General features: G+C 35.1%; 1 non-coding gene across 1 annotated transcript; it reads right to left on the bottom strand.

Annotated features, from left to right (window-relative positions):
• Window positions 1-6,523: 6,523 nt before the first annotated feature.
• Window positions 6,524-6,590, bottom strand: LOC123827611. Its single transcript, XR_006787270.1, has one exon. It is a non-coding gene; the product is annotated as a small nucleolar RNA SNORD29 (small nucleolar RNA).
• Between the last annotated feature and the right edge of the window lie 16,349 nt (window positions 6,591-22,939).

A 22,939-nucleotide genomic window follows, 5' to 3' on the forward strand; every position in this document is an offset into this window, starting at 1 on the left:
CAGGTTATAGTTGTCTCTGATCAAATTGTTTCTTCTGTTTGTTTCCGTAAGATTATCTCCAATTAAGTACAAAGAGCAGTTTTGCTCTCCAGAAATGTCTTGACTTTGGCCCTGGCTGGTGTGGCTCAGTGGACTGAGAGCAATGGCCTTCTAACCAAAAGGTCACCAGTTTGATTTCCAGTCAGGGCACATACTTTGGGTGTGGATCAGGCCCCCAGTGGCGGTGGGGGTGTGCAAGAGGCAAACACACATTGATATTTCTCTCCGTCTTTCTCCCTCCCTTTCTCTAAAAGTAAATAAATAAAATCTTTTTTTAAAAAAAAGAAATGTCTTGACTTTGTAAATCAGATCGATCTTTTCCTCTTGCATAAGGAGGAGAAGAGGCATGCATCTGGAGAGGATAGAATGCTCCTACATTTATGAATGAGTGCTGTGAGATCATGAATACTACATTATTAATGGCTAGATAAATATACTGGGTCATGAGAACTTACTGAAAAATTAAAATTTACCCAGAAGAAATCATCTGAATCTTGCAGCAAATCCTGCATCATAACAAGTTTACCGTATATCACAGTCAAGTTCAGAGACATGGACAGCAGAGCAATGTCCTTTCCTGTGAAGGAGGCATTTCCTGCCCCTATGATACTATGTTTTGCACCCAAACTACTCTAGAGCTAATATCATCAGAAAGTATTCCCCCAAGTAACTTTTAACCAAAACAATTTTAGTGATTCTAATGGTGATACAAGGGTCTTCCAAGAACAACTGAAATATGATTGCAACCCTGGTAAAGGCAGAATATTTTCAATGAATGCTGCATTTGGACATAATCAAAGATGGAAAAGGTGGAAGAGTTAGAGCCATCTGCCTTTTGGGGATGTTGTTTGTGTATCAGTTATGCACATTTCAAACCATTCACTTTAATTTTAAGGATAAATGTGAAGCTACCTCAGGGGCACTTTGAAACAACAGAGTAATAATGAAGTTTGGTCTCAGGAGTAAGTGTATGTATATAAGTTGTTTGTGCTTCAATATTAACTTCAGGCTTTAATTATTTAACCTTTCACTTTCTTACTTATTGAACAGATTCCCTCCCATCACACCATGGCAATACTAAGTTCTCTGCTGTACTGCACTAGCGAGAAAGCTCTTTTCACTTCAGACTGTAAAAAATGCTTTTATATTTTTGCACCAAATAATAATTATTCATTTTGAATGCTCTTGTCATCAGTAAAATGAGTGTATAATTATCACTACGCTCTGTTCAGAAAAGTAAATCAGTATATGATATACTTTAGAATGACTTCCATCCCAAATTATTAAAATAGAAAGTTGCAATGAATAAGGACAATTTATGCTATCGAGAAGTTTTCCTGGCCTGAAGCCATTTATCTTCCATTGTAATGTGTACATCACTGCTATATCAGCATAGTAATGCTTATCAGAATTTTTATTCCAATATAGATTTCTCTAATTCTAAAGAGACTCAATAGGCATTTCTCTTTCTGAAATAGACTCATCCACATTTGGCTGGATTTAGATAAAGCAGTAGGGATTGTGAATGGTGCAAACAAAATGTTTGATGAAGATAGTGTAATGTTTCTGCTAACCAAGATAAAGTTTATGTTTCTCTTCAAATGATTCAATACGGCAGAATAGGTGATGCTCGTGAATTTTGAGGATTCTGTCAAATTTTCCTTATCTTAATTCTAACCCCCCCCTTCATTGAGGTTTTCATGTCAAGAGACCTGAAATAGGTATCCTGCTCTCATGCCTAGTAAGCCCCTCTATCCAGACAGTTTATACGTATACATATCCTTCATCTCATCTCTGAAATAAAACTACATCTTCCCTACTGGCATTGCATTAACATTGTTGTTTCTCCCCTTCAGTTGGAATCACTAACTGATAAGATTTGCCTTCATGGTGCTGCTGAGAAATGGGAGGTTGCTCCCTAGCTCTCCTTCTCAATACCAGAGTAACTATGAGACTCCACTGCAAGCACTTGGGCTCAGGGGACAGCTACACTTAGAGCACAGTCTAGAGCAGAGAATGAGGGAAAGTACACTGGTGAGAAAAAACCTTCTACTGTACTTTTGATTATCTAGGACAGGGTATTTGCTTATAATGGTAGGTCAAGATCCTAGGAAATAACATTGTTTGGTCCTACCTACTTCTAAAAAGGGCTTATAAAATTGAAAATTATAGAAATAATAAAATTTAAAATGTTTTTAAAGCTCACTTAAAAAAACTGAATTGTGAAAAAGAGAAGTAGAAAAATAAAAATATTGTTCCAGAAAACCTAAGCTCAGGAAAATTCCCATAGTTGTATGAAAACTTCCTGTCTACCAAGAGAAAAAAAGGAAAAACATAGTTCTTATCATTAAAATTTTAAAGCCCATCTGATTTTTATGAAAGACTAAGTTTTCCTATACAGGAGAGTTGGAAGGAACCAGTAGTTAACTCATCCATTCTCTGAACCAACACAGGTTTCTTTGGGAATCCAGAACAGAGACAAAGGGAATCACAGGAAATTGAGTTTCTCCAATTTCTGACTAAGATGGAGACTTCTTCGGGTCTTGCTTTACTCCATCCGACCATATTTCTTTATAATGCTCTGTTGCCAAATATCTCTTTAGCTTCTACTACATTTCCTGGACTGAGTGTGTATGTCTTCACAGAAAGCAAAACTGGCATACTTAGAGATTCAAATTAATGAGAATAATTTCTCATTAACATGTAACATATAAATCTAACATGTAAATTTTTCTCTTTTTCTATCACACTCTTTTGCTCTTTGGTCATTCTTATTGACATTTTGAATTTTGTAAGAAAAGTTTGTTTTAAAACTTCATTGAAGCTTTCTTCAAAGACTTCCCTGTCAAGAATATTAGAAACAGAGGCTTAATTGAGCTTTACTATGCACTGTAGATTTCTATTTCCCTTCTCTTTATGGCTTCTTACAATCCAGTTCAAGTCAGCAAATATTTACTGAGCACCACATGTGAGGGGCTCAGACAGTGCTAGGAGCTATTGGGATTGAAAAGAAATATATGGAATAGTTTCTTTTCGAGAGAACCTTTAAATTTTTATTAGACAGAGTGCACAAAGATTTCTTTTAAAAAGTAGAAAACTTTTAAAAATCACATAATCAAGGACACAAGTGAAAAATACAATAAATAGGAGTAGATGAGAATAATTCTTAGAAGATGCAGGGCTTGGACTAGACCTTGCAATAGAAAAGGTCATCTAGGCCAGGGAAGAAACATCAGCCAAGACACAGAGAGAAAGATTAAGTATGAGACTGCTGCTGGAGATTGAGGACTGTGTAGTGGGAGAATTGGAGAGCTGACGGCAGGAGATAAACATGCACAGTGATAATTAAAAGTAAAGAGAAGAATACAGTGGGTGACATACAGTGGGTGACAAGGAAGTATACATTTTCCTAGATTAGTAAGAGTACATAATTGATACAGCAATGTCATCATATAAACTCTTACACTATACACTGAGACATTGTTTTGTTTCCACATCTATAAGAGGCTGAAGAAATTGCAGGAGTAAATTTTATTCCCTCTGCACACTAACTGGCAGAGTGAGTCAGAAATCCTGGCAAACTTTGCAGGCAAAACTCAGAGGTTTCTAATGCTTCACTTTTGCTTGAAAACAGTAGCAGCTATTAAAATAAGTCTGTTCATTTCATCTGTTAAAACATAGGAAACACATATGCCATCTTGGGAAAAATGAAACCTTGCCTTATACAGTAATTGGGTTACAACATTAGACTAACTTCACTCCAAGACCCCCTTTGTTTTCTACGGAGAATATGTAAGCAATCAACATTTCATATTCCCACCTCACTGCACCCCTTTTAAGAGTATTTGTTTTATACCTCAGTAGATAATACATACATTTTACAGGTTAAACTTACTATAATAAGGTTATTATTCATTCTATTATTCCATGAGTGACCACTGTATGTCAGGTGCACTCACAAGTACTAGAAATACAGCAATGAACATGAAAACTAAGGTCTCAGCTACTGTGGAGCATACATTCCAGTGAAGGAATATAGCAATAAGCAGGAAGGCAAAAATATAGATATGATGATTTCTGGTTGTGATCAGTGCTATGAAAAAATAAACACAGTCGTAAGACAGAGGGTGATGGGGAAAGGACAAGACCTTCCCTTGAACAGTGTAGGCATAGAAGTGACCCTGGAGGATGTACCCTTGAGTTTGGCTGAAAGAATGTAAGGGAGCAGTAGATACAAGAGTCAGAAGAAGAGCATTTAGGCAAACAGAACTGCAAATGCAATAGCCCTGAAGTAGCTGCAAACAGGGTGGTGTACTCAAGGAACTGGGGCAGAGCAGGTATAGATTGGCTGCAGAAAGAGGGAGAATTGGTGGTGTGAGCTTGCAAGTTGAAAAGGGGCACCATTGTGTAGAATTTTGTAGAGTTTGGTTAGAGGAGGGAATTGGGGAGAAAGGAGTGGTTAACACCTTTTTATTTTGACAAAAAATGTGCATTTTAATTTGCTAGTTTCTTAAGTAGAAAATATTATTTTTAATTGGCTGTTTAAAGCTATAAAAAGCCAAAGTGACCTGAAATTTCATTTTCCCTGTCTCTTGGACTTCTTCCAAGAATGCATATACAAAGTAATCTAAATAGAAAACTTCCAAGCCACTAATCAACTAAATTAGACAAGTGTTTATTAATCACTTCCTGTCTAATTTACTATTCCAGGCATTATGGAATCACAAAAGAAGGCAGAAGGCATGGTTCCCAAACTCAAGGAACTCAGCCTATTCGAGAAGACTGGCCTAAGTGCAAATCAGAGACAGCAGTGTTATCTCAAATATCTAAAGCAGAAGAAGGTTTTAGAGTGCAAATTATATGCATAATTGAGAAAAATGTGGCATGATGTAAAAGCCACCAGGGGATAAATTCATCTGAGAAGACTGTATGAAGTAGTTGAGGCAAAGCCCAGTTATAGAAGAAGGGTGCTGAATTTGTAAACAAGGGATGAAGTTAGGACTGGATATTAAGTTTGCAGGGAAGAATAGAGACTTTACCTAGAGTCTGCCTGTAGGTGAGGGGGAAAATTAAGGATAATTAGAGTAAGAAGTATGATATAATGGAAAGTCTGTATAACCAGACTAAGGAATTTGTATCAGTTGTTCACAGAAAACTACTAGACTTTTAATCAGCAAGCCTAAAGGTAGAAATTTTTTTCAGATAACACAAATGCACAAATGGCAAACACACGTAGTGTTTCTCATATGGAGATACTTTAAATAAATCTCTTTAAAATATTTATAGTAACAATCAGAGGTAGATCATTAACCTAAGGTAACAGACAAAAAGAAAACAAAACAAAACATTGGGACACACAAGATTACCAAACTTGCCCATTGTCACCATATAATCTCTCATAGAACCAGGGTATCTCTTTGGCCTCATTGAATATGAGACATTGCACCTGTTCTGGTACTAAATGTAGTAGAGCAGAAAGGGATCAGACACAAAGACTAGGTGGACCTGTGAACTGGAAGCCCTATATCTCAGTATTAACAGTGAGAACGGAGAGGAGGGTATAAATCTAAGAGTTCTTGTAAAGGACAATTGTCCAAGCTTTTGGAAAATATGCATATAAGAGAAAGAAGGAATAACACCAGAAGAGTTCATTTAGTTAATGGGGAGGATAATAGTGTAGTTGGCACAAATGTAAAAATTGGAGAGGAAGGTTAATTAGAGTTGAAAAATGATGGTTGTCTGCACATAGAATTTAAGGAGATGTTAAGAACTTTGCTGGGAAGGTATTCATAGGTATCTGTAAAGCAGATGCAGAATCAATTTAGAGCTTCATGCCAAGTAGACTTTAAGTCAAAATACATTTTCTATCATTGCCTTTCTTAGCTTTAAGTTTGACTGCAAAAATTGCATCCCAGAAGAAATTCTGTTCTAACTCCTGATGAATAATTGCAGCAGCTGTGTCTCAGACTCGTCATTCTTGGAGGTGATGAGGTCAAACTCCACAGTTGGTTTGACATTTTGTTCAAACTGAGTGGTCCATCTGCTCTTATAGACTAATAGTGCTGCTGTTCACAGAAGAGGATATCTTGGTCACCTATTACTGGACTTGGGAAGCAGACATGCAAGGAATGATGGATGACTTTACTCCAGCAAAGCGTTGAATAGGAGTGCATAAGTGCAAAGGTGAGAGAGTAAGGAAAGTTTACCAGAGACTGAAAAAAAGGCCAGTTTTCCTTTAATTAACTATGGTTCTTCACTGTTTCACCCTCTTTTCTTGAGGGTTAACCCCCTAAAGGCCCTCCATTTTACTTTGATTTTAATACTAATGTACCACAGTAATGATGCATAAAGAAACCACACACTAAATTTTTCTATTCTCTCTCAGGTGATCCTGAGAAATAACCAAGAAATGATGACTGGTACTGATGTGGCCTGCTTTTGAATCACAGCGATTGTAATTTATTTATTTATTTATTTTTTTTTTTTTCCTCAGGTGTTCAAATGTTTTCATTATGTAAATCATAGTGAGCTAGTTTGATTCATCACAGAAAGTAATTTATTTTTTAAGATAACAAATTTGTTTATGATCTTCTCACTATTCTTCTTTTCCTTCTCCTAGGGCAAAAATAGTTGAACACTATTCCTGGTTAAAAAAAATCCATTTAAATTTTTTGATCTGGCAAAATTTCTGTGGAGAAGAGATTACAAATTGGAGTCAGAGAAAAAATATCCTTGCCTTTTAAGCCACAGAGGCCATGTTCCACAGTTCATGGAGAAAACCAAGTAGATCATTAATCTATAAATAATAATCTGAGTGAAGATGCATGGCACAAACCTAGGACAATATCATTTTATTGATGTAGCCTGAAGTAACGTAGATACTTTAGGGTCAATATCTCATTTGTCATCAAATTTTATTCAAGATATACACAAGAAAAATGCAGAATCTTGCCCCACATGTGATACATGTAATGATTAACTTGCTTGACTGATAATAATAATAGATCACTTGTATAATGCAAATGGAATCTATAAAAATGTAGACTCACTTGATTTAAAAATTTTTTTATTGATTGATTTTTAAATAGAGAGAGGAAGGGAAAGAGAAAAAAGGGAGAGAAAGAGAAATAGAAGGAGAGGGAAATACTGGTTTTGTCGTTCAGCTTATTTTTGCCTTCATTGGTTGCTTTTTATATGTGCCCTGACCGGAGATCAAATCCCAGTCTTGGAGTATTGGGATGATGCTCTAACCAACTGAGCTACCCAGTCAGACCTTGCAGGTTGTTTTTTAAACCCTGTAGCAAAAAGGAAAATAGCTAAGTACTACCCACAATTCTCAAATCACTTTGGTTATTTTATTTTATTTTTATTTTATTTTATATTTTTTCTCAGTCACCCAGTAGAAAACATTTAAAAATCTTTCAGTTTCACAAAGCCTTACGTGATTTCCTATTAGCTCCATAGATAAGCCAGCCATCAAAATAAAACAACAGGCTATTATTTTAGATCCAAAGAGACTACTAGCTATACAGTTCTATGAAACAGATTCAACAGACAAGTGCTTTCTTTTGTACTAACTCTCAATAAATTTGTCATTTTCTTTCTGAAACAGCTTTCAGGTTTCTCAGAATGGTTGCAGCTTGAAGTCATGAATGGTTTATTTATGTCTTTATAAAATTTTACAAAGACCCAGCTATTCATCAGATGCTATGCTATTCACAAAGACAAAACATATTATTTTTAAAATATAACATTCCTTAATCTATGGTGGCTGTCACCTGGCAAATTCATGCACTTAGTATCTGGTTTAAGCTAAATAATATGTTAATAACAACACCAGAGTTATCTCCACCTTAAGAAGGCTGAAAGTAATTTGGTCTTCAGGATGCTTGACAGCTCCGCAGCCATCCAGTCAGCTTCAGATCACTGAGCCATTTCATCACTGTGTCCTCTTACTTTCTAAGTCCATTTGAAGTAACTCACATTCAGGTCAACTAAGTCTCCTATAGAAAGCTTACTTTTCTACATTAAAGTGTATATATGTGAGTATGTGGAGAGGGTATTAATGATGGTACATGTTGAGCAAATTACATGTTGATTTACTGTTAAATGATGCTGACAGATCCACTTAGATAAATTAACTTTCTTAACTGGACTGCCTTACTTGGTGAGAACAACATAAGATTATAACAAACTTTTCATCAACTATATAACAAGTTATTATTTTATCATATTGTCTTAATATTTAAAACATTAAAAATAGTCATATTTATTTTTGTTTTCTTTCTTTTCACAAAAATATGCTTTATCCTGCATTCTAGCCTACATTGGTACACAAGAAGGTAGAAAAAAGTCTTGTGGTTTTATTCCAGGTCATATATTGATATAAAAACCTGCTGGTGATGTGTGGTGGTGTAGTAAGGATAATATCTGAGAAGATGTACATAAAGTTAGACAAGTTTATGAAATGCCCCCCAATTTATTAATCTTTTAAAAATCAAAGAAATGTGGCCCTGTCCCCAGTTTCAAGGGTAACTCTTGGTAAGACTAAGCCAATCATGAAATCCCCACTTCCCTTTCAACAGTTTAAGTGAGAATGTTTGACCCATTTTGGGTCAATAAAACATGAGAAAAAGTCTGCTGGGGACTTCTGAGGAAAGTGTCCTTACTGATACAAAGGAAGACATACATGATGACAATGTCATGTCTGCATCTAAGTCCTGAAGTCACAGCAGTCATCTTATAATTATAAAGGGGTCCAGCTGAAGACAAACCAATATACTTCCTGGGCATTCCCCAAGGGCTCCTCCTAGACTTTGTTTAGTAAATATAACTGAATAAATAAGAACACCCAATTTCCCATGGAACCTTTCTATAAAAGATTATTGGATACTCAAAAGATCCAAAGCCCTGTCATGATCCACCTATTAGAGTAAGGATATATAGAGGGTTTGTATATCCTTAATAAATAGAGTCTCTACTCAAGTCTGTTTTACACAGACTTGTAATTGCTTTCTAATTTCTGAATGTTAAATCAGAATGGGCATGATTTTAGTTGATGAAATTCTCACATTGGAGTCAATGATAAACAGAGTGCCCCCAATTGTACAAAGTCACAAACAGGGATGAGCCCAGTATAAATGCATCCTAACACAGAAATAGTGCAAATGAGTGGTTCAGAAACCCATGTCACCTACTACTTTGACATATTGGTCTCTCCCTTAGCTCATACCTATCACTTCATAGAGAGTTTCCTAGGATCACCTATCAGAGGAGGAAAAAGCTCAAACTTTGTTCAGGAATGATTCCAAGAAAGGAATTTCATACTAACAGAAGCAATTGTCTCTGGTCACAATTAGGAATAGGATTGCTGCTATATAATGAGTTCTGGGAGGCACATATTGGCACTCAGGTGGTACACTGTGGTATCTACCTTAAGTAGAACAGCTTTGCAAGCTGGGAGTATAAAATGACTGTGCCTGAGCTTGGCCATGTGACGGCACAACCACTTTCCTAGAATGGACCACACCAATGTGGGCAATGACTATCACAGTGGCAATCAAGGTATATAGAAAACCAGAATTTTACCAAATTTTTTGGACCAAGTAAATCCCTCAGACCTTTGAATTATCCTGGGAAAAGAGTTAACAACCAAGAAACATAACAGACATTTTATTTCCAAATAATGGGGGATCAGATTTTTTAATTTAAAATAAATCAAGATATAAGATACTCTTTCTATATTTTATCATGTTATGTAACATATTCCTACCAGTTATCTAAATACTATATATAGTGTTATTTCCTCTAGTACTAATAGTATTAGATTACCAAGCCTACTATAGAGAATCTCACTTCATATTTCTAAAATTCATGTAAAATATTAAAATATTTTTCTTGAGAATTTCTTTAAGTATGCCATTTGTTTATATTTGCATGTGTTATATACATATAAAATGACGTATTTCACAATCAAGTATAAAGACTCAGTTATTTAGAATTTTGTTAATATTTTCCTTTGATGATTTTTAACATATTAGAAGTACTTTTGTTTTTTGTTCATGTTTTCACTTGTTTTCAACTACAGCAGATGGTTGGAAAGAGATGGACCTGTGATTGAAAGTGAGCTTGCTTATGATTTTTCTACTTATGCAACCTTGAGCAAGTTAAATTCTTTATCCCTCAGGTTTCTTTACCAGTATTATTCTTTATCAATATGATATAATTCCTATTCTACAGGGGTCTTACAAATATTAACTAATGATGAAATAAACTATACAAAACACCCAGCAAGTTGGTCATACTAGGTGGATGTTAATATATTAAAACAGAAAAGAAGTTGCAGATTAGTGCAGCCACTGTGGAAAACATAATGGAGTTTCTTCAGGAAAAAAACAACAACTAAAAATAGAACTGCCATTTGACCCACAAATCCCACTTCTGGGAATATATCCTGAGAGTTCCAAAACACCAATCAGAAAAAATATATGCACCCCTATGTTCACAACAGTGTTATTTATAATAGCCAAGATCTGGAAACAGCACTAGTGTCCATAAGTAGATGAATGGTTTAAAAAGATGTGGTACATTTACACAATGGAATACTGTGTGGTTATAAAAAGAAGGAACTTTTATACTTTGCAATAGGGATGGACCTGGAGATTATTATGCTAAAGGAAATAAGCCAGTCAGACAAAGCCAAATACCATACTATCTCATTCATATGTGAAATCTAATGAACAAAAAAAAGAGAATTTCCTAACACACTCTGATTTGAATTTTTTTAAATATTTGACAGTGTCCCCAGAATTATGTTATATGTAAGACATGGAGACTTTAAACTGCTTCTTTGTTCCTTGTCAAATACAAACAGTATTGTGAGGCTGCACAGGTTTCATCCTCATAGGTATACCATGCACTCATTCCTTGCTGGCTTAGAAAGAGTACAGGTTTTTCATGCTCCCTCTTGACTTCCTAGTTATAGAGAATATCTCTGTGATCTATGTGAGAAGTTCCTGCTCTTCCTGCTTGTTTCCCAATGTCTCCCCTCCCCCACATACCAATGAATTAATTACAAATAGACTAAGCTGTAATAGAACTCCAAAATGACAGTGGCTAAATAAAATATAAGTACAACCTCTCTCATGCAAAAGTCCAAAATTGGCTGTCCAGGAGTGATAGGAGTGTATCTGGTACAGTAAATCTTTCTATCATGTTGTTCTGCCATGCATGACTACCATGATCAAGAGCAACTCATGGTTGGAAATAGCTGCACTGGCTTCATCCATCATGGCTACATTCTCAGTGTCAGGAAGATGGAAGAGGCAAAGTTAATAGAGGCAAAGGGGGCACACAGACCTACTTTGAAGGAAAATGCCCAAATCTAGTATATGACACTCTAACTAGATTAACAAAATTTATCCACATGTCCACATCTGGTGTGCAAAGAAGGCTAAGAAATAAAATTATTTCTCTGGGCAGAAATATCTAGGACTAAATGTAAAACTATTGCTGTGCAAGAAGGGGGAAAGATACATTGAGAAGAATGAACAGTACCTGACCCAACCCACCATAAACCACCTGACTTGTGTACAAAAGAGTCTAAATCTACCTCAAGACTTTGGCCATGGAACATATAAATGAGAAAGTTTTGTAGACTATTTTCATCTTCTGCCTTCTTCATATCTCCCCTGAGGCACTAAACAGGAGCAGGCCTCCTCCATTAATAGATAAAAAAGAAAATTCAGGGGGAAATGAAACTTAAATTGGCACTTGAAATATTATGAAATTATATATGTCAAGTAGCTGACTTAGTAAGTATTCAAGAAGTATTCAATAAAAGGTAGCCATTGTAAATTATTATACTGAGTAGTCAGGGTTTTATACAAAGGGTCAGGATATTTTTTGAAATCTATGTAATAATGTTACATGATTTTGCTCAGATTCTCCTCAGAATACAGTCACTGTTATTTTATATTTAAACTTAAAACAGAAAAAATAAATGAATGTCTATATAACTCTACCTTCAACTCACAAAATTCCCTTTTATAGGCACACCTACAGGTCATCTATAACACATTAGAACGTAACATTATTGTTGTTCATTTTATTTACATATCAATATAATTCATGAAGCTACTAATGTTAATGACAATATGATGTAGTGAAAATAACCCTGTATTAGGAATAAAGTTAATGACTGAAAAAAAATAATCAGATTGCTATTAGTTATAGTTCTCTGAACTTGGGCAAGAATTTTTTTTAATTTCTTTATGTATTTTTAAGTAAAAGGAATATGATTAAAAATTTATACAAAACTATATTTTTAAAAGTTAATAATCTTTCCTCATCTATTCCATTTCCATTGCTCAGAGGCATATAATATTAATATCTTCATGTATATCTGTTCATGCTTTTCTTCCTAATTATACAAATATGTACAAATATATAATCGACATTGGTAGAAAATGTTATTTCTACTGGAATTAAAAACAATTGATTTCATTTGCTTTTCTCACAAATCCAATTTTTTCAACCTTTTGTAGATATATACATATATGACATATATATGTATATACATATGCTTGTATGTATAGAGTGGATCAAAAACAGGTTTACAGTTTATGCCAAAGAGAGTTTATTCTTGTATTATTTTTTATTAATTTTGTATATTTTCCATATGAACAACTGTAAACCTGCTTTTGCCCCATCCTGGATATCACGGTGGGTTCTCATTACTCACAGTAGTTATGTCCTATAAAGTCACACTGAACACTGTAGGACTAAATGCTGAATCATTGTCCTAAGAGAAATACAGTGTTAGGTTTCTGAAAAACTCTAGCCACAAAATTTTCATCAAACAATCAATATATATAACTTTGTTTTTTATGTGTTTCTGTTTGAAGATACTTTATTTAATACACAGGGTCCAGCAGAAGTAAGGCTTGCTTGAGTATGGTTGGTAGGATAATAACATAAATGTACTAATTTATGGTTTTAACTTGAATATTTTACCTAAAACATATGGTATGCTTGAGTGTGATAAGGTTATGTAACAGAATTATATGCTTATGATTTTATAATAAAATATTTTATAATAAAAGAGGGGTGTTACTTGTGCTGGACCCTGTGTAGTGATAGTTCATTGGCACTGAACTCACAGACAACAGCACTATAACTCACGCCTACAAGAAACCTACCTAACACGCATACTTTCTTCACAAGTTTTAGCTCAAACTTCATGCACCAGGGGACCCTACACAGAACTTCTGCATTGCACTTGAGGACCATTTTAAATAACAAAATCACCAATCTAACAGCTCAAGAAAGCTAAAAATAATACACTACATAAACCATAAAACAAACACTTGCTTACAGTATGAGAGTTTAAGTAAGAAGGCAGAACTAGCCTCTTATTCAATCTCAGCTAGAAAAATAAGCACTGGGCAATTCAATTTTTCACCACCCTGCACACCCACGTGTCTACAAATGACTGTGAAAGTGTCATGACTATTGATTTAGGTGTTACAAAAAAATTTAGCAAGCAGGACAATTTATAAATACAGAGCCCATGAATAACAAGAAATCTCCACATTGTTCTTCACAGCTTCTGCACCAATTTACCTTCTGATGTACAAGAGTTCCAATTTCTCCACATCCTTATCAACTCTTATCTGTATTTTCTAGTAGTAGCCATCTTAACAGGTGAGGTGATATTTCATCGCAGTGTTAATTTTGCATTTCTCTCATAATTAATTATGTCAAGCATCTTTTCATGTACCTGTTGGTCATTTGTATATCTTCTTTGGAAAAACATTTTTTTGGGTCCTTTGCTCATTTTTTAAAATTGGGCTATTTGGTTTTTTTGCAATTGACTTGTATGGGTTCCTTATACTTTTTGGAAATTAATCTCTTATCAGGCAGATAGTTTGCAAATATTTTCTCCCAATCCATAGGTTGCCTTTTAATTTTGTTGATTGTTCCCTTTTCTGTTCAGAGTTTATAGTTTGATGTAGTCCAACTTGACTAATTTTGCTTTTGTTGTTATATTTTTAAAAATCATTGCTAAAATCAATTCCAAGAAGCTTTTCCCCTATGTCTAATTCTATGATTTTTACAATTACAGATCCATTCATTTTGAGCTGATTTTTGTGGATGATGTAAGGGAGTTCCATTTGCAGTTCCATTTTCTGAATGCAAATGTACAGTTTTCCCAATACCATATATTGGAGAAACTCTTTTCCACATTGTCTACCTTTGTCACCCTTGTCAAAGATCAGGTAACTATGTTTTCATGGGTTTACTTGCAGGGTCTCTATGATGGTAGATTGGTCTATATATGTGTCTTCATCACAGTACCATGTTGTTTTACTTACTATAACTTTAAAATAAACTGAAAACCAGGAAGTGTGGTACCTAAAGCTTTCTTCTTTTTTTCTCGTGATCTTTTGGTCTATTCTTGGGCTTTTGTGGTTCCATATGATTTTTATAATTGTCTTTTTTTGATACTGTAAAAATTGTGATTAGGGATTTTAAAGGAATAGCACTGAATCTATAGATTGCTTTGGAGAGTATATAAATATTTTAACAATATAAAGTCTCTTATATATACTTTTAACTATATAAAGCACAGGATATCTTTCCATTTATATATATTTCTTATTTTGGAAATGTTTTATAGTTCTCAGGAAAATCTTTCACATCTTTTGTTGAATTTATTCTACAGCATTTTTATGCTACTATAAAAGATTATTTCTTAATTTCTTTTTGGGTAGTTCAGTGTTGGTGTATAGCAATGCCACTGATTTTTATGTTCCTTTTGCATCCTGGAACTTTACTAAATTTATTTGTTCTTACAATTTTCTGTATGTGTTTGGAGTCTTTAGAGTATTCTTCATATAAGATCATGTCATCTGTAAACAGAGATAACATTACTTCTTCCTTTCCAATTTGAATGACTTTTATTTATTTTTCTTGCTTTATTGCTATGCTACAATACTATATTAAATTAAGGTGGTGAGACTGGACAGCTTTCTTTTTTTTATTTTAGAGGAAAAAAACACTTTGAATTACTGACTATTGAGCATAATATTAGCTGTGGGCTTGTTAATATATAGTCTTTATTATTTTGAGAAGCATTCCTCCTATAATGAGTTTGTTGGGAGGTTTTATTTGAATGGGGTTTAATTTCTGAAATGCTTTTCTTTATCTATTAAAATGATCATGTGATATTTTTACTTCATTCTATTAATGTGACATATTACATTTGTTAATTTGCATACCTTGAGTTATCCATGCATTCCAGAAACAAATCCCATTTACTATAATGTATGATCCTTTTAAGGTGCCATTGAGTTCAGTTTACTTATATTTTGTTGAGGATTTTTGCATCTATATTCATTGGGGACATCAATCTGTAGTTTTCTTTGGCTTTGGTATCAGAGAAAATCTGACCTCATAAAATGAGTTTGGAAGTCTTCCCTCCTCTTCAATTTCCTTGGGATGAATTTGAAAACCATTGGTGTAAATTTTTCTTTAAATATTTGGAAGAGTACATAATGAAGCCTTCTGTTCCTAGAGCTGTTTTGCTTGTTTTCCTTACTCATTATTGATTTGTTCAGATTTTAGATTACTTTATGATTCAATCTATATATATATATATATATATATATATATATATATCCATTTCTTCTAGGTTGTCTAACTTGTTGATATATGATTGTTTATAATAGACTCTTATGATCCTTTATATTTCTGTGGCATTCATTATAATGTTTTCTCTTTTATTAGTTTGAGTAGTCTGTTTCTTAGTGTAGCAGAAAGAAAGAAAGAGAAAGAAAGAAAGAAAGAGAAAGAGAGAGAGAAAGAGAGAGAGAAAGAGAGAGAGAAAGAGAGAAGGAAAGAGAGAAGGAAAGAGAGAAGGAAAGAGAGAAGGAAAGAGAGAAGGAAAGAGAGAAGGAAAGAGAGAAGGAAAGGAAAGGAAAGGAAAGGAAAGGAAAGGAAAGGAAAGGAAAGGAAAGGAAAGGAAAGGAAAGGAAAGGAAAGGAAAGGAAAGGAAAGGAAAGGAAAGGAAAGGAAAGGAAAGGAAAGGAAAGGAAAGGAAAGGAAAGGAAAGGAAAGGAAAGGAAAGGCAGTCTTGCATTATCCTGATGGAAGATTATGCATTTTCTGTTGACTAATTCCAAACACTTTTCATCAAGTGCTGCTTTCAGTTGGTCTAATTGGGAACAATGCTTGCTGGAATTAACCATCTGGTTTTCTGGAAAGAGCTCATAATAGAGAAGTCCCTTCCAATCCCACCATCTACACATCACCTTCTTTGGATGAAGACTGACTGGCCTTTGGTGTGGTTGGTAGTGTTTCACTTCATTTTCTCCATGATCTCTTCTATTCCACAGTATTGTAAAGTATCCACTTTTCATCACCCATCACAATTTGTTTTAAAAACAGAACATTTTCATTACAGTTAAGTAGATAATAACATGCAGAGATACAGTCAAGAAGTTTTATTTTTTTTTATTTTTGCTTAACTTACATGGAACCCAAACATCAAAGCAATGAACATAACAAAACTGGTTCAAATAATTTTCAACTCTTGGTTTGGGTATTTTGAGTATGTTGGTTATCTTCCATGTGGTACAACATTGATTGTTCTCAATTAATGTCTCAGTTTGATCGCTATCAACTTGAACTGGTCTACCCAACTGTGGAGCCACATCCAGTGAGAAATTTCCAGCACAAAACTTCACAAATCACTTTTGACACATTGGAAGCACCTTCTTCATACACTGCACAGATTTTTTTTGTGTTGCAGTTGCATTTTTACCTTTTTTGAAATAATATAGCATAATATGCCAAAAATGTTGCATATTTTCTTCCATCTTCAATATTAAAATGGCTACACAAAAATTCACCAATTTTGATAAGTTTTTTAAAATACACACTAATATGACAGTTGTCACAATGCAATCTAGCAAAATTGTTTCAAATGAAGTTAAAGACAACTAAATGCTACTCAAGCCATCTTACAGAAAAAAAAAGAATGTAAAGAATGTTTTGGCCACCCCAATATTATTGTATTGATAACTATTCATTAAATTAAGTTAATATTTGCTTTATATATTTAAATGCTCTGATGTTGGATGATATATATATAAATGTTATATATTCTTGATTAATTGATCCTTTTATGATTATATAATATCCTTCTTTTCCCTTGTTTTTTTAAAAATTGAAGTCTATCTTACCTATGTGTAGCCACCTCTGCTCTTTTTCTATTTCTTTATTTTCAGCCTGTGTCCTTAAGTCTAAAATGAATCTTTTTTTACACAGTATGTAGTTGGTTTTAGCTTTATTATCCATTCAGCCTCTCTAAGTCTTTTGAATGGGAAGTTTAATTGATTTATATTTAAAACAATTATTGACAGGAAAAGACCTACTATTGCCATTTTGTTCATTGTTTTCTGTCTTTTTGCGGGGGTTGTTGTTTTAGAGGTCAAGTGACTGGGTTGAGCAAGAGTAGTAAATGGCTGAGCAAGAACCCGCACTTGGGTCTGTGCCTCTGAGGTTTTTATTTTTAGAACAGGGACTGACAAACTATGGCACACCAGCCAAAGATAGCCCTCTACTTCTTTTAGTGTAGCCCTCAATTAAGAATGATTTTTATACTTTTAAAGTGTCTAGAAAACATCAAAAAAGAATAAAGCTTTCTAAATTGTGAAAATTTTGTGAAATTTACATTTCATGGAACATAAAGTTCTATTGTAACTTTTATTGTAAGCCACACCCATGATTTACATATTGTCCAACTACTTTCATGCTATAATAGGAGAACTCAATAGTTGAAAAGAAACTCTATGGGCCATAAAGCCTAAAATTTTACTGTCTGGCCCTTTACACAAAAGGTTTGCTGACTTCTGCTATAAATATTTCTGCTCAAATTGTTGTCCGTAGACCAGGGGCAAAAGGTTTCATCTGGGTGTTTGTTACAAAGGCAAAATCTCAGGTCTCACCCCACAACCAGCTGTATTCAATCTCCACTTTAACAAAATCCCAAATACTTTGTGTGCACATTGAATTGTAAGAAGCATTTTTATTCTAATGTGTTGTTCTAACTGAGGGGTTGAAGAAGGGTAAGCCCAGCAACTAGGACATTGGGTTGTTTAATACTAAGAGACAGAAGACAGAAGGTCAGGGTCACAAACATTTAATGAATATCTGCCATTTGGTATGCATAAGCAGGCATAAATTGTTACCAAGAGCCTCTGAAATTCTCTGCATATAAGTATGCAGAGAATAGGCTTTGACTGGTGTGGCTCAGTGGACTGAGTGCTGGCTTGCAAACCAAAGAGTCACTGGTTCGATTCCCAGTCAGAGCACACACCTGGGTTGCGGGCCACATCCCAGTCAGGGCACACAAGAGACAATGACACACTGATGTATCTCTCCCTCTCTTTCTCCCTCCCTTCCCCCTCTCTAAAAATAAAAGTAAATAAAATCTTTTTTAAAAGTATCCAGAGAATAGAAAGTCATAGTCAAGTTAACATAATCTACATTTCTTATGTTGATGTAAGAAACATCCAAACCTGTAGAAGATTTTTTATATTTAAACCAAACTGATTACATATGTCAGGGAGAAAGACCTCAAGTGCTCCAGAGAATAACAGTTTCACTGCTTCTCTTATCATCTGAGATTAAGTGAAGAAAGTAAGGGTGATTACATGAGGATATGAGAAAGCAAGTCAAGGACCAAATTATAGGATAGTCAATAAGATTATGTGCTTTCTTAAGGGCAGTTATGCCTTCTAGGACTGCTACAATACTTTTGATATCTCAAAGGCATGTTAACCTAGATGCACAAAAAGCAATGGAAAAGGCTTAAGGCAAAATTTTAAAAAATAAATAAATAAATTTAAATAGGAAAATAAAGTTATATGCTGTGTCATGACTATCCACCATGACCTGTCCATTAGAAAATTGTGATCAGATCATTGTGTAAAGTTATTTTTCACAGGACCCCCTTTTTTCATTCACCCTTATTATTAAAGTGTATTTTGCCAAAGCTGATCAACAGGACAATCAAATTAGCCAGTATCCAACTTCCTCTCCCCAGCCTCAAGGCAGACTAAAAAGGCTTCCTGACAAGCAAGAATGCAAATTCTACTAGAAGTTTGCCTAAAACATAGCTGTAGGGAAATTTCTCAAGTGATGGTAGTTCAGATATTTTGCTAAAGCATTTTTTTAAAGATACAATGCTCTTTTTTTAAAGATTTCATTTATTTATTTATTATTAAAGAGGGAAGGGGGGGAGAGAGAGAGAGAAACATCAATGTGCAGTTGCTAGGGGCCATGGCCTGCAACCCAGGCATGTGCCCTGACTGGGAATCAAACCTGAGACACTTTGGTTCACAGCCCACGCTCAATCCACTGAACTACGCCAGCCAGGGCTTGCTAAAACATTTTTACAAATGCCACAATAGTTGTGAATAAGATTGTGTAGCCTATAGTACCCTCTCAAAAATAGTCTGCAAGGATCATTTGCCATTGAACACTTTCTGTCTAATACACAATACAATTTATTAACTTTAGTCACCAGGCTGTATTCACTTACATCCCCAGAATTTATTTTATACCTGGAAATGTGTACCTTTTTGCTACCTTCCCACATTTTGCTCACTCCTCAAGCCCTACCTCTGGCAACCATTAGTCTGTTCTCTGTACCTATGAGTTCAAGCTTTTCTTAAATTCCACATATAACTGAGATTACACAGTATTCATCTTTCCCTAATTTCACTTACATAATGCCCTCAAGGTCATCAATGTCACAAGTGGCAGAATTTCCTTCATTTTATCATTAATAGTTCATCATATATATATATACCACATTTTTTTTACCCATTCATTCTTTTTTGGACAGCCTGTTTTCATTTTTTGGCTATTAGAAAGAATGTGTATACATTGTGGCATGGGTATTTTTAGAGATAGTGATTTTTTTTCTTCCTGGATGTAGGGGAACTCACTTAGAAATGGAAAATGGCTCTAGCAGCAGAGGTGTCTGGGAAATGTTGGACTGTCTGTTTAACCTTCTCTGACTGTTTACCTCTCTGTAGCCTCAGGCTTGGCTGACTATTCAGAATGCCACCCCAAAATAAGTGTCATGTCCCAGAAGGAGGTTAATAAATATATGGAGTATGGATAACTGCCTGATATTGTCTGTTAACTTAGAAATATATTGTGCTTTTTGGTGGTCCACATGGCTTCCCATCATATAGTTTTATTAACCCTTATAAAAAGTAGACCCTGTCCTGGGAAGGGTGTGGACTCTTGCCCATCAGCCACCATGAGGAAGCAGCTGTTTTGCCCTTTGTGTAAGTTTCTTCCATAAAGGCTTTTATGAATTTAAATGAGGCTACCTTATTTTTTTGGAATTGATCCTGAATTTAGACTTTTGGGACTTTCTCCCAACACTGGATCCTGTAGTAGTTCTTTTTTTAATTTTTGAAGAACCTCCATACTGTTTTTCCATAGTGGCTGTACCAATTTACATTCCCACTAACAGTACACAAGGGTTTCTTTTTCTCCACATCCTCACCAACACTTGTCATTTCTTGATTTTTTAATTATAGCCATTCTAATAGGTTTGAGGCAATGTTTCACTGTAGTTTTTTTAAATTTTTATAAAGATTTTATAAAGATAAAAATCATTATTTTTAGAGAGAGAGGAAGGGAAGGAGAAAGAGAGGAAGAGAAGCATCAATCCATTGCCTCCTGTGCTTAGGGACTAAAGCCACAACCCAGGTATATGCCCCAATTAGGAATTGAACCTGTGACCCTTCTCTCTGCAAGATGATGCCCAACCAACAAAGCCACACTAGTCAGGGCTCATTGCAGTTGTATTTGCACCTTCCTAATGATTAGTCATGGTGAGCATATCTAAATATTCCTGTTGTCAATTTGCATATCTTCTTTGGATTTGTTCCTATGCCAATTTATTTATTGAACTGCATGAGTTCTTTATATATTTTAGATATTAACTTCTTATCAGATATTTGATTTACAAATATTTTCTCTCATTTTTAAAATGTCAGGATGGTAAGGTCCACCCCTTTCTCTCCCTTTTTAAGGAGATGTTTCTGGGCGGTGTGCCTGTTCCCCATTTTGCAGAACTGTGGGCTTTTTCCCTAGAACACTGAATGTCAAGATGTTACAGCAAGCTCCACTTTGCGCCTTCCTCCTGAAAGAGACATTTTGGGATTGTGCATCAATCCCATAGAATCAGACTGCTTGCTCAAAGCTAATCACTTCTTTTCCCTCAGGGAGGGCACTAAAATGCCAGGAAGCTGGGTGCAAGTTCTATTTCTTTTATTTTTTTCTTGAGAAGTCTCAGGATTGAGCACCTTCTCTCAATCCTGCAGCACATGCTGCCTTCTAAGAGCCACCCACCCATTACCTTTCCCTAGGGGATTAGGCTGGAATGCCAGGAGCCTGGCTGCCAGTTCCATATTTCTCATTCTTTCTTGAAAGAGAAATCTTAAAATTGCACACCTTTTTTCAGTCCTGCAGAACCATGCAGGCTACTGAGAGCCACACACACTTTTTCTTTGTTTTTTGTCCCCCCCAGGCTTTCTCACTAAGCTGGTTGCTTCAATAGCCTGTCTGAAGTTATACAGAAGTAGATTTCTGGGGCAACATCCCAAAAGTCAAGGGAAATCAAATGCATGCTTCGCTCACTCTTTCCTGCAAGGGAGACATCTCAGGTCAGCTGGATCTCTCCTGGTACTGAACTGTACTGACTTGGGGAAGGAAAGACTGACACCAGAGAAGTGAAAGTACTCTTCTTACCTGTTTCAAAGTGTTTTTTCTCTTGTCTTGTCTTGGATGTTGTAACTTCTTAACTAATCTCCGGAATTCTCAGGAAGTTATTTTGGCTCAAATGTCATTGTTTTATGTGTGTTTATGTGAAGTGGCTGGGACTTATTTTACCATCTTACTGATGTTACTCTTTAGTATCTTTTAAGCTATTAAAAATTGATGCACACAAAAAGCATATTTTTGGAAAAACACAATCACAAATTTACAAATGAAACAAATAAGAACCATAGCTTAGGGGAGGAAAGATAAAATAAAATGCAAAATAATATATAATAATAAACCTACAAATACCAATTTCTCATCCAACCTTAAGGTAGTTGAATATTTAAGAAAATAGGCAGCCTGTAAGAGCCTAGTAGTGATTTTCTCAGGGAAAATAAAAACTTAGTAAGGAGAACACTTGTGGATATTGGTAAACTTGCTTGTAATACAGGGAGAGTTCCTTTCAAGGCACTGTGAAACAGTTTGGGGGAATGTAGAGAGGTAGAAAGTTAAGAGAAAGGTATCACCAAGCATTTCAGAAATAACATGTAGTAATCAGTGTGATGCCTGCAACAATTCATATTTTGGGTGATGACCCAAGATAAAAAGAAGTTAGGAATGATGAATTTGGTCTTAACCATTTTCTGACAACAAGAAGCAATCCAAATTTATAAAATTCAAACCTAGGCTGGAATAAAGGACCAATCTAGTGGGAAAAGTACAGAAGGACATGCTGGGTAGCATGAGCTTGGTGGTTCATCACTATGGCAAGGGAAATGGATGGTTGTAGCATCCCTTCCAAAAGTAGAACACTGTAGCAACAGGATGCAATCCCCGTGTTGGCATGCCTCATCAAGCTGAAATTGAAAGAGGACAGGACAGCATGTTCAACACATCAATCCAAAATATGAGCCCCAAGGAAAAAGACACCATATCTGCAATGTTCTTCACTCTGTCCAAAGAAGTGAAGGCATCAATTAATGCAGTAAGTATTTGCTGAATGAATGAGATACTAGTGAAAAGCTGGAATCTGAAAGCCAATAAAAGA

Source organism: Phyllostomus hastatus, unplaced genomic scaffold (assembly GCF_019186645.2).
Source record: "Phyllostomus hastatus isolate PE091 unplaced genomic scaffold, TTU_PhHast_1.1 phas_contig_86, whole genome shotgun sequence".
Taxonomy (NCBI): domain Eukaryota; kingdom Metazoa; phylum Chordata; class Mammalia; order Chiroptera; family Phyllostomidae; genus Phyllostomus; species Phyllostomus hastatus.